Source organism: Acinonyx jubatus, chromosome D4, assembly GCF_027475565.1.
Source record: "Acinonyx jubatus isolate Ajub_Pintada_27869175 chromosome D4, VMU_Ajub_asm_v1.0, whole genome shotgun sequence".
In the NCBI taxonomy this organism is placed as follows: Eukaryota; Metazoa; Chordata; class Mammalia; order Carnivora; family Felidae; genus Acinonyx; species Acinonyx jubatus.
The window spans coordinates 75,919,606-75,935,985 of record NC_069391.1 but is presented as its reverse complement, the minus strand read 5'-3'; the positions used below and the strand labels follow the sequence as shown (position 1 = coordinate 75,935,985).

At 43.9% G+C, this 16,380-nt stretch overlaps 1 long non-coding RNA gene across 1 annotated transcript in view; it reads left to right on the top strand.

Moving 5' to 3' along the window:
• Positions 1–16,380, top strand: part of LOC113594217 (uncharacterized) — a 198,599-nt gene that overhangs the window by 165,868 nt on the left and 16,351 nt on the right. The window contains exons 2-3 of the long non-coding RNA XR_003414537.2: positions 1,514–1,726; positions 2,085–2,200. This is a non-coding gene — a long non-coding RNA (uncharacterized LOC113594217). The remainder of the gene's footprint in view (positions 1–1,513; positions 1,727–2,084; positions 2,201–16,380) is intronic.

The window sequence follows — 16,380 nt, the reverse complement described above, 5'->3', positions numbered from 1 at the left end:
GGGTGGCTTAGTTGGTTAAGCGTCCGACTTCGGCTCAGTCATGATCTCACAGTTCGTGAGTTGGAGCCCTGCACTGGGCTCTCTGCTATCTGCACGGAGCCTGCTTTGGGTCCTCTGTTCCTCTGTCCCTCCCCTACTGGTTCCCTGTCTCTCTTAAAATAAGTGACGTAAAAAAAGAAAATATGATATCATTTCTATGTGGAATTTGAAAGAGCCAAACTTGTAAAAAGTGAGAGTAAAATGAGGATTACCAATGGATGGGAGGGAGATAAGAGAGATGTTTAGGGGTACAGTCTTGCAGCAAATAGTAAACCCTACAGATCCAATGCCCAGTATAGTGAATATAAACAAAAATATTGCATTATAACCATCAAACTTGCTATAGACTAAAATTTTATTATCCAACCACTAAAAAGAAATGATAATTATGTGATATGATAGAGGCGCTAGTGATTATTATAATGGCAACCATATTGCAATATACATATTTATTTCATATAAATTTATATAGACCTGTACACCTTCAATTTTCACCATGTTATATGTCAAATATATGTCAATGAAAAAGAAAATCTGTAGTCAGGATTATAACAACATAATGAAAAATTGTTTCTTTCCACCTAGTCTTTTTTTCTACTACATTGGAGATATTTATCTTTTTTGTGGGTCCTCATAAGCTGATCACAATGGATCTGGAAAGTGCGTTGCTTACTTGGCTGAGCCTAGACCATATGGTCCACCCCCGTGTCTAGGAATGATGGGGCAAGAGCTGGGGAGGTGGACACTGCCAGGCTAATGTTCAGTGCATATTAAGAGTCTTCCTGGGGGGATTTGAGAGGCAGCAACTGAAAGGTAAGGCAAGAGGATTTGTGGAAACACAAGTCTTAGATGATGCACATGGTAAAGAAATACCCAAGTCATGCCCAGATTTGTTTGTATAGAACTGATGGAAAGTACAAGTCTAGAGTTGAGTGGTTGTTAAGGGGGGAAATAGCAAAAACGTCTTCAGAGAAGATGCAGAATCTAAGAGCAAGGTTTTAATGATTAAAGCATAATTATAGGGAGCCAGGGTTTTGCATTGAGGAATGAATACATACCCAATAAAAAAGGTTCCATGGCAGTAAAAAGTGACCTAGTTTTTCTCTGCCTGGACTGCTTACCCTGCTACTGTCCACTGCTTTCCTAGTCATCCTTGGGTCCCCTGGGCAAGTCTTTCCTAATCCTTTAGACTAGGTTCGAGTCCCTCTGCAGTAAATTTCATCCTTTCCTTTTCTTGCATAGCATTCATCACAGTTTTGATCTTCAACGTGTTTATGTAATTGCTTGCTTGGTGCTGTCTTCCCTGCCAGACTGCAAGCCCTGTGAGGGCAAGGTTTTCTCACTTAGTGTCTTATCTGGTACATATAAATTGGATATTGATTGATAAATAAATTTATAAGCATAAACTCCCCAGTGGGGTGCTTTTAAATACTACGGTACTCTTCTAACAAAGACTGTGTTGTCTTCTTCTTAGAGGTAATAAAGGGTGAACAGATATTCATCCACATCAAAGGAGAGATCTGAAGCCTACATCATGACTTAAGAATGGAACAAAGCCTTCCGCCTTATAATTTTGAGAATTGTTACTGAAAGACTGGAGTTTCTGTTCTTGGCAACACTGTGATGCCTAAGACACCTGAGGCCAACGTTTGCATGTTCCATTTCAGGCCAGTTGAGCAAGAACCAAGTGAGTATCATTGACCCGACAGCATATTCCAACAGCTTCTCATATGCACTAAGGGCTTTTCGGGTTTGTTTGTGATCTCTATTGCTAGTGACACAGTTCTTTGTAAAAAGTAAAGTTAGACATTTGTCTATGATATAATTTTCCAACCATTTCTGGGGAAGTGTGTGTTCTTGAATTTCCAAATTGTCGAAGAATATCTTTTAAAGTACAATAAATTACTCGTAAACTGAAATAAGCAAAATATATAAAATAGAAGCCCCAATTTTTTTTTAGGTGTAACAAACATAAAATTGCTTTGTCTGGTTGATAAAGAAAAGTTTCTGGACACTCTCAATTGTGTATTTTTTCGGTTTTTCAGGCAACCTTACTTGGTCTACAACTGATATCTTACTTTTTGCATTGGCCGACAAGTCTCAAGATGTGAATGAAGCTTCTAGCAAACGGTTGTCTCTCTCACCAAATGAGTCTGTAAAGGTAAGAAAATCAGTATTGGCAGATCAGCTTCCCATTCATACAATGCAATTTGAAAAGATAACAGAATTGTTACAGTTTAGGGCTCCGTGAGACTGTTTTTAAATATTTTCTATCAAATACTGAATATTCAAAAATTCAATGAAAAATCCTGAGAGACATAAAAAGGAGTGTGAAATGGGTGACACGTTCCAATTTGATCAATGTTTCCAAAAGCTATATCCATTTTAAAAAACAAAAGATGTGTTTCTTTTAAATCCAAGCCATCCAGATTCATTACCCTAGAATTTGAGTAAAAAGAAATGGGTTGGCCAAAGCACTATCGTACGTTGCACTCTTGCAATAAATATCAGATCATAAGGGTGGTAGATGTGATGGTTTTAAAATGATTTTGTTAACTTGTGGCCATTATGACAGGATACTTCATTTCACATCATTTGGTTTTATAGACAAAATACACCACTGGGATGAAATCAGATTTCCTCTGACAATCTGCAGAGAAGGAAGGATCTATTGAAAAATTACATTATCATAATTGTAAGATTCAAACACACACATGCACGCACACACCACACACACACACACACACACACACACACACACACACACAGCATCCAAGTTATCCAGCGCTGGGAGACTGTAAAACTTGATTATTGCAAAGGTGGGTTGGCATATTAATTAAAAAGAAGACTGACATTTGAAGCATATTTCAGATCTCATGGCAAATTTCATCATTCTAAATATAGCTTCGGATAATTATGACACATTTGGTGCTAAGCTATTTTAGAATTCAAAACACTTCCATCTTGGAAGGGTTGCAGCAGATCAGGGTGTTTGATCAAGGCTGTAGAGAAAAGAGAGCAAGATTTAATATTCCAGGTCTCCTCATAGTCTGCTTTTAGCTTTTATTTTCTGTGCAGGTTAAATTGGTAGAGCTCTGCAAGGTGATGGCATTTTGAGGGCAAATGGATTTGACATTTTGAGTGTAAATAAGAATGGTTTGTCCTCTTGCATTGTAAGTCAGTCTTCGCCAGCAGTTAAAATAAAGTGAAAACCACAGAAATGTAGGGTCATTCATTTTCTTGCATACACACCAAGGAATTTCATATTCAGTATTGCCATGAACATTATTTTACCCTCTTCTTTTCCAATTTATTGCCTGATTACAGGGACTGATCATGATATTTCTTCTGAATGACTCTTACAGACAGACTTTTTCACCTATGGCTAGGAGCTAGAGATAAATTTTGCCGTTCCTTTAGGCGGTTCTCAGGTGGCACTCTTGTTCTTCCCAAGGTACATAAAGATTGGGAAAGTTGGTGATTTTTTTCTTTTTTACTTTTTTTTCTCTTGTCTTGTTGGAGTAGAGAACAAAGCCTGTGGCATGCAATGTAACTTTCCCTTGAATCTTAAAATAAGGCAGAAATGGTGGGGGAGGAGCAGGAGCAAATTGAGAAAGGAAGTGTCGGAAGTTCTGAGCTGCAAAGAACACGGAAATCTAGGAGTCCTGCCATAATGCCGTCGAGGCCCCCCAGCCCTGCGTTTAGGTACGGAGGGTGCAGGACGGAGGAGGAGATTTAACAAAGTTTGTCAGGTAAACCAGTCAGAGACCTGGTCCTACAATATCGGTCAAAGCCAGATGAGTTGAGTATGTCATTTCACTCTCCTGACCTTCATTTGTTCCATTTGTAGAACTGAGCTGTCAGATAAAATAAAATCCAGAGTCCCCTCCGGCACCGATATTTTCAGAATTGAGTTGTCAGACATGCCGGTGTAAGTCCTGGCTCTGCCTCTTTCCTGCCTGAGTGCTCAGGAGGAGGTTGCTTAAGGTTGCTACACCTCAGTTTCCTTGGCTGGAAGATAGGGGTTATGTAATTAATTCAACACATATTTATTGAGTTTTTCTCTTATGCTGGGCAATGAGAACACTGGAGAGGACAAAGCAGAAATGGCCCCTGCTCTTGTGGTGTTTACATTCATCCATTAATTCATCCGCGTATTCAAAAAGTGTTACTGGGTTCCTATCATTTGCGGCCAACGTGGTAGGTCTTGGGGATACATCAGCAAATATTTATAGAGTGGAGGCAGGCGGCCAAAAAGCCCCAGCAAACAGCAATGAGTATTATGAATGAAACAAACATGAAAATGAGAATAATAAGGTAGTAGCTAGGTCGTTTAGAAGGAGCTCAGAGAAGGCTTTCTTATAGAAGTGACATTTATGCTGAATCTCAAGGACAAACAGAAACTACATAGTGTAGGAAGACAAGACAAGAGCCCAGGTGCATCGGAGTAACAGAAAGGAAGTAAATACAGCTGATAGTGGTAGGACGAGATGCCCGTTGGATAAATATTCAAAGGCCAGGCATGCAAGGGCCTTAAGAGTTTGGTTATTCCGAGTCCGAGCAAGAGCTGCTGAACTTGACCTGGTTATGTCTAGAACATCTCTTCAGCCATTTGATGAAGCATGGATGGAGGGGAAGGTCAGTCAATAGCATGATGCAGTGGTTCAGCCAAGAGATCATGACACATGGCCTACAGCGGAGGCAAGGAAAGTGGGGAGACCCTACTGAGTGGGAAACATCTTCGAGATAGAACCATCGGAATTTGCTAGTGAACTGAAGGGAAGGGCAAAATTAAGGATGGCCCCAAGCGTTGGGGACATAGATTTAGGGACAGGAATTGTGAGTTCCATTTTGGGCACGCTGTACTGAGATGTTGGTAAAGCGACAAGGCAGATCTGTCAAGTCATGAGTCTGGAACTCAAGGAAGAGGGCTGGCTGGAGACAAAGGAAATATGGGCATCATTAGGAAAGGCCACAAGAACAGATGAGATCACTAGAGACAGAAGAGACAACAAAATGGTGAAGTTCTGAGTCCTAGGGAACTCCGTTACTGGGAAGTCACGAGAGCAGGTCCCACTGGAAAAACCTTCAGCAAAAATCAGGAAGGGAAGAGGAAGCAGCGATGCCGTGATTTTAGAAGCTACCCACGAACGGTTCAAGGAGGGGAATTAACGGTGTCAAAAGTTGCCCAAGCATCATGGAGGTGAGAGGAAAACACTCACGAGCATAGGCGGTATGGTGTTTGCTCGTCATTCGAAACAAGAGAGGATTGGAATCGGAGGAGAAGGGCATTCTGGAATGGATCGAGTTATGCCATGGGAGATGAGGGCATGTGAATAACACTTCTGGAAAGCTGGGCTCAGAAGGAAACAGAAACTAGGCAGTAACTTGAGACAGATGAGGGCTTGAGGAGGGTTTCTTTCTAAAAATGGGAGGTGTGAATATAGTATTGGTATGCTGATAGTGAATAGATGGTGGGCACGGGGGAGAGGGTGGTGGTGTGGACGCAGATGTTCTAAAACATAGAGGAGGGACCTGAGAGAAAGGAAGTCCTTTTTTTTTTTTTTCCCAGGCAGAAATGAGTTTATTGCATTAGAAAAAACACCAAAGAAAACCAGCAAACGCCTCCATACGAGACACAGTTATTAGTTTGACGTCAAGGGTAAACAGGTACAATCTCAAAGGTACGAGCTTTATTTTAGGGAGGGGGTGACAGTCTCATCCCTCCTCCTTCCCTGTCCCCCTGTCCCTTTAAACCAATGGACCTCGATGGAGGTGTCTACTGTATGATACAATTACACACAGGGCTCGTTTCTCGCTCTGCTTGCCTCGCACATCTGTGTGGAGCTAGCTGGTCGTAACGAGCACACTCCTGAGGTTCTGGGATTGACAGAGAAATGTGAGCATTGGGTTGGCGGTCGTAGCCTGAGCCCCGACTTCCAAAGTGAGTGGCAGGGGAACTTGGGTGGGGAGAGAGAGCTTGCCTTCCTGGAGGTCTCCAAGAAGGCTGCTGGCTGGCTGATCCCTCCATCTTTCCCCACAAGCTCTGGGGCCCAGGCATTGGCACAAATACATGCTGGGCATGAAGGGGGGTGGGGCGGGTTCAGTGAACCATGTGACTCCGTCTCTCAGGGTAGCCACTTTGGCTAACTTCTCCTGGGTCTGGAGTGACTGCTGTCAGGAGTGAAGCCAGCTGAGCCTGGATATGGGGGAGAAGAGAGAAGGAGCCTGTGATGTTGCACCCTCTGGCTAGAGCTGAGAGCCCTGGGAGAAGAGGTCTAGAACAGGAGCCTGGAAGAGAGAGGGGGCGGGGCAAGGCAGGCTAGAAAAGGAGAGAAACCTGGGTGGGAAGCGAAGGGCTCACTAGCAAGCCGTCTTCCTGGGAGAAACCCAGCCCCAAACCATGAGCCCAATGCTGCCAGGAGGTCCACGTTCAATAACGGTCCCTGCTGGTTTCTGCTCTCCAAAATGTCACTTGACATCACAGCTGGTCACTATGGAGGTGCCCCTGGGCAGGTCGCAGGCAAATACGAAGGAAGAAAACCATCTTTTCCTCTAGCCAAGTCCCTGATGATGCCAACCGCTATGGTTAATAGTAGAGACGGGAGGAGGGGGGGATGAGGCCAGAGGTGAACAGCGCCTTTTTCAAGAGCAAAGTCCCCTGCTGCAGGCCAGACCCCAGGAAAGAGAACATAATTCAATTCTGAGAAGCGGCAGGAGCTGTGGAGGGAGGGACCCACAGATGCCAGGGCTGGGACTCAGGTAGCTGGACAGCTCTGAGAGCCTTCTCCACACTCACTCCCCCAAATCCTAACTGAAGGGAGGCATGCGAAGAAAAGGAATCTGAAAGCCTCTCCGGGGAAGAAACGTCCAGACTGGTCCTCCCTCTAAGCTCCCAGCAGCAGCTTGTTAGGAAAATGCCCAGTCAGGATCTCAACGATGCGTCCTTCAAGTCAGAATGACAAGGTGACAAAGGGTGGCATCTGGAGCCCACAGGAGCTTAGCACAGCGTGTGGCACATGGCGGATGGTCCGTAAACATAGGCGCTACGGATGGCGAAGGCTCTTAGGAGCTTTTCCCCATGTCTGGGTTGACCTAGCCTGGGAAAGGATGTAGGGAGACAGAAGACCCTTGGGTGTGGACAACAGCGTTGGGATCACCACTTGCTTGGGTCCGGCTCTCAATGGCTTCCTGAATGTACAACAGCAAACGTAGGGGAAAACATTCTTGGCAAGAGATTGCATCACAGAGCAGGGCTGCCCAGGGCAAAGGGGTTTGTAAAGGACCTCAGAAAAGAGTTCTCCTCCAGTCTCTGTCCCCGTCCCCCTCCCTCCCAGACACTCTGCCACTCAAAACCATTCCTTCTCTTGAGTGCAAAGTGGTACGATCCCGTGGTGAACAATTTGGCAATATCTAACCCAACTGCGTATGCATTCACCCTTTTCCAAAGCACCTTCTCCTTTGGGAATTTGGGCCAGAAAATACACTCCGCAAACATGAAAAACAGAAACACGTGCAGAAGATTCATCACTGTGGCGTTATTTATACAAACAAAATATTGGAAACAATATAAAGGTCCATTTGTGAGAGATTTATTGGCTACATGATGGCACATTCACACAGTGTCGTTCTCTGCGGTTGTGGGAAAGGACAAAGAAGATCTCTGTGAGTTGGTAGAGTGATTTCCAGGATATATTGATGAGTGAAATATAAATATAATTTTTTTTCTTGGTACAAAGTTATCCAAGAGTATAAACCAGAGGCAGATAAAAATAATTACAAGAGATGGGTGGGCATAGAGAGAGAGAGTTGGAATAGAAGTGAGATCTCTTTGAGATCTTTTCACTTTTTACTCAGTTTTGACTTTCTAATTATGAAAATGCTTAAAACTTCTTAGAAAGAAGTTAAGAAATGGAAGAAAGGAAGGGGGGTTGGTTGGGTGGGGGGCACTGTGAAGTTTGTGGAGTATGATGCAGTGGCACTTTTTGTCAATTCTGATTGTGGGTTCTTTTTCTTGTGAATCATTTCTGTTTCATTCCCATAGCAAGTGCCCCAGCTTTGTCTCTAATTTTCTTAGCTTAAAAAGACTAGATCAGTATTGTTCTTTTTTGTGTGTTTCGAGTTTATTTCTCCTGAGAGAGAGCGTGCGAGTGTGGGAGCAGGGGGCGGGGGAGGGGGGAAGAGGCAGAGAGAGAGAGAGAAAGTCGGGGAGAGGGGGAGAGAGCAGGCTCTGTGCTGTCAGCACAGGGACCAACCTGGGGTTCGAACTCATGAACAGTGAGATCAGGACCTGAGCCAAAGTCAAGAGGTGGACACTTACCTGACTGAGCCAGCCAGGCGCCCTTGGATTGATATTGTTCTGCATTATCTGATGCAATAAGCAGTTAGGTCATACCCAAATTGCAGGCTGTCATTTATTGCCATATTTTACTCTAAGTTAGTGGCGTTACTATCTTAAAACATACTGCGTTAAGCAGCTCTCAACACTCTCTCTTAAGTGGCACTTGGTCCCCTGGACCCGAGCCAAGCAGTGACATGGTCCTTCTGGCTCTGGTTTTCAGGGTAGCCTGTAAGAATGACCCTTGGAAAGGCTTCCAGCTATTCGGGGGACATGTAATTCTCTTAATCTAGAAGATCAAACTATCTCCCTTTTCCGAGCACTGGAAACAGTCAATCAACATGACAGCCTCCTCATTCATCCCAGAAATAATTGTATCAACCTGCCTGGGAAGTGGGGGCCATGGGAGAGTAATAGGAATTAAACTCCAATTCTTCTCGGCAGCTGGCTAGGATTAATGAATGGAGATAAACAGAAGCCCATGGCTATTTTTATAAATCACAGCCTTGATAAAGGTTTAGATTTGAAACATCCAAAATTTCTCCAGAGATGACACATAAAAACTACTAATGGAAAGGTACAGAAAACCTAGATTTGGTTAAGGAATCTGGTTCAGTTTCTCTCTCAGACAGCATTTGGGGGAATAATCTCCATAAGGTTTTATTATTACTGATCAGTCTGTCCATCTTGGGCACTCATCAACAAATTGCTCAAATAAAAGTACTTGTAATAAATCCCATGTGTCCTGTGGATTCATCACCTTATAAGTACCACCCTTCTTGGAGATACTGCAGTTTGGTAATTTGCAATGACTTTGTAACTTACACGGTAAACCAGTGGAAGGAAGGAGACAGCCTCATCTTCTGAAAGTAATGATTTACAGCTACTTTTCTGATGGCATGGGAGCTCCATGGCTCTGTGGTTTCTATCTTGTTTCTGTGTTTATTAGAGTGTGCTCAAGCTGGAGAGGGATAGTTAAGTCTGAGAACCATCATCTCAAATCAAGAACTGCTGAAGCAAATGTATTTATTCACGTTGGAGAAATAAAAACAGAGGGGACACGTGCTAAAAGTATTCACGTATTGGAAGGGAATGTCATTGAGAAGGAACAGATCATATTTTCAAAAATGCTGAACTGTAAGTATTGGTGTGGGAAGTTACACGGGGGCAGGTTTGAACTGAATAGAAAAATGAGTTTTCTAACATTATCCAACACGTAGAACAGATTTCCCAGTATCAAAAATATCCAAGTAGAGGCTAGAATACTTCCTGTTGAGGTTGGGATTTGTTAATCTTTAACATCTCTTGTCAATTTCGAGCCAATTAATTCATTAATATATTTATTCTAGTATTAATTATTATTAAGAAATGATTATGTACTGCCCAGATAATTGTAGAAACAGTGATAGTCATATATGGCACATAACATCGCAGTCTGGTAGGGAGAGAGACACTTACCGGATAATCACACGAGTGCATGGGGTGAGGGTCATGAAGGAAGGGAATGTGGTCCCATGAGAGTATATGACAAACGAAGCTTCCTGAACTTGGTGGGGGATGGTTGGGGGTTCTGAAGAGAGGCCTTCCTGCTGATGTGCTGCGTGACTAGAAAGTTGGAAGTTGAGTAAGAATTAATCTGGTGTGGTGGGAAGAGAGACAGGGGGAGAAAAGGAGGGAGAAAATCCCAGGACTGTGAAAAGCATTTGAAAAGCCCTGTGGAAGGTGAGATTGTTGTTTCCCCCCCATATTTCCTGATAGTAAGAATGACCTGAAGCTCTTTTTTTTTTTTTTTTTTGACCTGAAGCTCTTTTTAAGTCTGATACACTTTCTAGCCTCGTTGCCTTAAGGTATTATCTAGTGGGTTTAAAGATTTTATCTTCTCAAATAACTTGAATGATTCTTGTCATCAGGGAAGTTCAGACATGACATTAGGGAGCCTAAAAGAAAGCCACTGTGGCTGAAGCACGAGGCTGTGGGGTGATGGGTTGAGGGGCAGGCAGTTTTGTGTTGGTCATTATCCTGAGAACATTAGGGAGGTTTGTAGACTTGGTGGCTAAAATTTAAGGGAATTTTCTCTTAAGGCTTCCATTTTCTCTGTGAAGGAAGGAGGAAAGATGGTTGGTTATACACAGTAGGGTCAGGCTGTGCAGGCATCATCCCAGTTTTGAGGAGAATGGAGAGGTGAGGCCAGCTGGCTGGGAGAAACGGGTAGGATTGATGGGCAGTGTTGAGGGCTCATTTGAGGTCAGTGATGATGGATGTGTAGTAATAACAATTTGCTTTGTGGTATTCTTCTCTAGCAATTATCGGATGGCTTAAGCGTTACCGGACAGAAAGCCCAACAGCAGGGTTGACCCCAGGTTGGATGTGACAAAATGCAAAGGCACAAAGGAGTTTGGGATATCAGTGGGAGTGGTCTGGAAATAAGGATGATGGCATGCAAGCTGGATAAGGAAGGAAGTGAAGAAATTAACAGGCAGGAAGATTGCTTAGCACAGAGGGGTCAATAGACTAGAGCTTCTGATGAATCCAAAGTGGGAATAGTTGGAACTATGAGGTCATGGTCAAAGGGTCACATGCTGAGATGCATGATGTAACACGGAGTGCTCTTACATAACATTGATGTCCACAGTATGATGGGGTGGAGATGAGTTTCTTGGGGTTGAGTGGAGGAAAAGTTATTGGAAAAGAGGCAGCCAAATAAATGAGACCTTAAATCCTCCCATCCCTGCCACCATGATATAGGAGAATTAAGAATGGAGGAGGGCATTTTGCTTCAGGACATCGCTTGCTTGTTTTGACTCCACTAGGTAAGGTGTGGGGGGCTATTGGTCAGGAAACTGGCTAAGATGATGAGGGTTAGGTCTTCCCAACCTACAAGAAACTTAGGGGTCAAGACAGCAATATATCAGGCCTGAGAGCCAACAGAAGTCCGCAGGGTATAAATACAAGAGAACAAAGCGTGGCAAGTGGCCAGGAGTTGATAGAGATGATAAGCCACTGGAAGATCCGTAGACACTGAGAGAGGAAAAATCAAAAGAAAGGTTGGAAAAGAAGCAGAAGTCAAACAAAACCAGGAATTGAGGTGAAGACAAGATAGACAGAAGGGCAGATGAGGCACCCCTGCACTGAAGAAATCGCCCTGCTGTGGCTCAGTTGGAGCTCTGTTCTTTCCTTGTGACCCTGATAAAAACCAATTCAAGACACGTCTGGCCTGCAGATGGTCGTAAATGAAAACAGGTAGTTGACAGGAAAATGTCTGGTTGAAAGAAGTGCTTGAAAACACATGGTCCTTTGTCTTTGAAGATGGCCCTATTATACTTAGACTCGGGGATTTGCAGCCAGAAAGAAGAATTTCTTCCTCCTCTCTCTTCCCTGGTGGTAGCTTATTGGTCTATGTCGCCATTGGAAAATAGAATTGTAATGCTTCACGAGTCCAGAAATAACACATCTTCGAGGATCCATCAGGCGGGGGCTAAAAATCAAATCGGCACACTCGTTCCACCCTTACACAAAATCAGCGCATCCACAGCTGGAAGGCTGCAGGCATTTTTGGATGATTCATCTTGAGAAAACACGATGAAGCAGCTTAAGCGATATTTCATTTTGACCCAAGCCAGGCAGTGACCATATGCCAGAAAACCTCATAGTAGCCCTCACCTGGTCGTGCCTCATACTGCAGGCTAGAGTCCCTGGAACCAATGGGGTAGGCGAGTCCAAAGATGCACCGCCTGCCCACCACCCCCACCCTGCCCGCCGCACCTTCTAGCCCACCCTCTGATATTTAGGAATCTGGGATATCTGTCTAAATGGCCTTGACCCTACTTGGAGCCTGTGGAGGGTCTGTTCCTTTGGGCTTTGCTCCTAATGAAAAAATGGCACCCCTGGTGGGTACAGCCTGGACTAAGTGGTGACCAAGGACGGCTGCTTGTGGAGGTTGAGGATGGAACTTATGCACGTGGCCTGGGTGTCCAAAAGCGTGGGAGCAAGTATGAAAAGGAATCGGGGGGATAAAGAGGTGGAAAGAAAGCCAAGGGTCTCACACGGGGAGCCATGGTCTCAGAACTCTGAGAAATCCAAACTCAGACCTGGTCTTAAGGCTTTATGAAGTTCTTTTGGTCACATTAGAAGAGCAGAGCATATTTTCTTAAGCAATCTATTGGCTTGATTTCTATATTTTAAATATTGAGAGATAGGATGCCTGGGACTCCACTGATACACTTCCTAGGCCCCAAATATTTGGGATAGGCTTGGGCTTATATGTACAAATCACTCCAACTTTTTAGAGTCCTCCATTGTAGCACTGTCTCCTGCCTGTTTACGTATCTATCTTTCCTCCTGGACATTTGCTTCTCAGATCATGCCCTCTTTATCTTTGAATTCCCTAGCATGTAGCCGATTGCCTCTTGGCACACAGTAAGCACCCAATAAATATGTGTGGAATTAATCAACAAAGGATATGCAGTTGTGCAAGTTCTCTGGCTAAGGCAAGTCTCTGGTAGATCCTGTCCCTGCTCTCAAAATCCCAGAGTCTGTTCCTCTTGATTAGTCCCTGTGGACACTGCACAGTATATATTTCCTTCATAAAGCTTAGTATCCTGCTCTATGTTACATGTGAACCTGAGAGGTGCAGAAAATTTGTTCCTCACAAGTGATACCAGAACTCCTCACAGCAAGAGGCACTGTCTTCTTTTGGAAAAACATGATGAGAATTGACTTTGGTCTATACAAGAAAGTGTATAAGACCCAGTGGCTAGAGCATAAACGTGCTAGGGAAAGGAAATTACTTTGTACAGAATAAGATGAAACATTTGGAATTATGAGGGGGCAATCTGGCAAGGAGAGGGAGATGAAAAGAGAAGGGCCACTAAGATGATAAACCCAAGATGATGTGACCCATTTTGGCACCCACCTTCACCCATCTGACTAAAGATTGCTGGTTTCCCAAAAGCAGGTTCCATGTGACCACACCCCCCCCAACTGGCCCCACCTCCCCTACCCTGGAAACTGAAGAGAACACTGCATTCTACCTTGGGATTACGTGGTATAGAACAGAGACAATCTGTGGAAACGCAGAATCCCAGAGACCAGGATTACTCTGAGAATACAATGTCGGCTTTCTTGAAAATTTACAGAACTCCCAGGGAGGATTTTGAACTTCTACGGGTTGCGGTAGGGGCAGGAGCTCAAGTCTCATCTAGATTGTAAAGTGTATTAACCATGTCTTTTATTTCCTGAAGTCCAATGCTTTGATATCCAAGCTGGGCCATCCCTCTGGGCCATGCTGAGCCCAGAGGGATGGCGCCTCCCAGAGTTAGCCAATTCCGAAAGGTAGTCAACAGTCTGCCCATAAGTGTGTCTTTCAAAGGTGAGCCACGATAAGGGCTCTTGCCCACAGTGCCCCCACTCCCTCTGCCTCCTGTCCACCCCAGTTCTTCCCCATGTCGCCCCCCCATGGTATGGTGTGTCCGCTCCTCTATGATTATAAAAACTTTCTTTTCAATATCAGTTGTCTCTTGATCCGATGGCTTTTTCCTGCTTAACTAATAATCAAACATGGAGTAACTGGCACTCTTGAACTTCCCCATTGACTTCCTTTCTCCCCTAATCAGTGCGGCTCTCTGCTTCCCTCTGGGGTGTCATAACAGTTGGCTATAAACGCTGCCCCCACCTTCCCATTGAAAGCCGTTAACTACCTAGAAGAGAGGATTCCGGAGAAATTTATTTCCATCTCAGAGGACACTCCCAGTGACCTAGATTTCTTTTTTAAATTATCAGTGCTTTTTACTTACAAAAATGATACACATGACAAAAAAATTTTCGTGTGAAATTTATAAAGTAAATAATTTTATATACTTATAATAATAATATTGAGGGGTTTTAAAAGTTTTTTTCTAGGGGCGCCTGGTTGGCGCAGTCGGTTGAACGTCCGACTTCAGCCAGGTCACGATCTCGCGGTCCGTGAGTTCGAGCCCGGCGTCAGGCTCTGGGCTGATGGCTCGGAGCCTGGAGCCTGTTTCCGATTCTGTGTCTCCCTCTCTCTCTGCCCCTCCCCCGTTCATGCTCTGTCTCTCTCTGTCCCAAAAATAAATAAAAACGTTGGGAAAAAAAATTTAAAAAAAAAAAAGTTTTTTTCTATTTATTTAGGTAATCGCTACACCCAATGTGGGGCTCAAACTCACGGCCCCAAGATCAAGTGCTGTATGCTCTCCCAGCTGAGCCAACCAGACACCCCAAATATTGAGTCTTTTATTCCAGGAACCTGGCATATCTTTCCATTTATTTCAGGGTTTAATGTCTACCAGCAATGTTTTTATATTTATTTTTATTATATTGTATATATATATATATATATATATACACACATTTATAATATATAAATGTTTATTACTTTGTCACTATATTTTAGGATCTCTTGTATAAAAGCCATAGAAGTCTACTCTGGCTACCTTAAAAGGAAAAGTAGTTTATTGGAAACAATTTTAAGAGATCAGATCCATATGTAGGGGACATAAAAGAAAGCTCATTCATGTACTAAAGCATATTTCTTCCTTTTTTTGAGAGAGAGAGAAAGAGTGTTGTGTGTGCGCATGCACACACATGCAAGCGGAGGAGGGGGCAGAGGAGAGAGAATAAATCTTCAGCAGGCTCATGCCCAGTGCTGAGCCCAACGTGGGGCTCAATCTCAGGACTGTAGGATCATGACCTGAGCCGAAATCAAGAGTCGATGCTTCACCGACTGAGATATCCAGGTGACCCATCATATTTCTTCCTTAAGGAAGAAGTGAAACACAGGTTGAAGAGTTAGGTAAAGATCTTTGGAAAGGACAGGAACCAGCAGTTCAGGGCATTGTGGTGGCAGGAACCCACGGAGTCTCTTCAGGGCTCTGTCCCTTTTCATGCTTGTGTAAATATCATTTGAGATTCAAACTCCCAGGAAAGTGTCAATGGTTTAGCTTGAGTCTTGAACCTGCCTCTTGGCCAAAGCATCTTGACTGAAACAGGGGAATGATGGTCTCCACACAACATATATTTCCATCACCAGAAGCTGAGGGAATGGATTTGTAAAACAAAAGCAAATTCTTCACACATCGGTATGTCACGGACATTTATTTATGGCAGCACATACACATCTATCCTTTAAATAAGGTGCAATGTGGGCGCCCGGGTGGCTCAAGTCAATTAAACATCCAGCTTTGGCTCAGGTCACAATCTCATGGTTTGTGGATTCGGACCCCACATCAGGCTCTGTGCGGACAGCTCAGAGCCTGGAGCCTGCTTCCGATTCTGTGTCTCCCTCTCTCTCTGCCCCTCCTGTGGTTGCACTCTGTCTGTCTCTCTCTCAAAAATAAACATTAAAAAAAAAATCAAAACTATGGGGTTTTTAGTTGGCTCTTTGTTTTCACATGCTTTGCTAACCTCCAAGTCTCTACCATGGCCTACACTGCTTACACAGCATTGAAAGTAGACCCCTGCCCTAAAAACTACGTTCTAATTTGGAGCCAACCTCTTGAAATAAAAGGAGATTTGCATTTGGGTCCACGCCTGTTGATTTTGCATTCCAGGTACAGTTGCAGTGAGCTCGATTTGCAAACTTCCACCTGCTGGCTATTTCCATAATAATAAGTCCTATTTATTAAGCCCCTACCACGAGCTAGGCACATTACCTACTTGATCTCTATTTTTTTTTGTAGCCACCCCAGGAACTAGGTGCTGCTGTCCTTTAGAGACCTAGAAACTGAGGCTCAGCAAATGTTAACCACTTCCTCAAGGTCACAGAAAAGCTGAGCTGGGATGTGAAATCAGGTGCATTTGCCCCTAAAGCCTTGGCTCTTACCATGCTGGCGTGCATAGGAAGCCTAGACTCAGCTGTTCCAGTCCAGCCCCTTTTGCCAGCTTCCTCTTAGTGTCTGTGGACATATCTGCCTCCAAATTTATATGGAAAACACCTCTGAAAGTACAGAGTGCGTTGTAATTATCATTGTGTATCCCAGGGCAGTCAT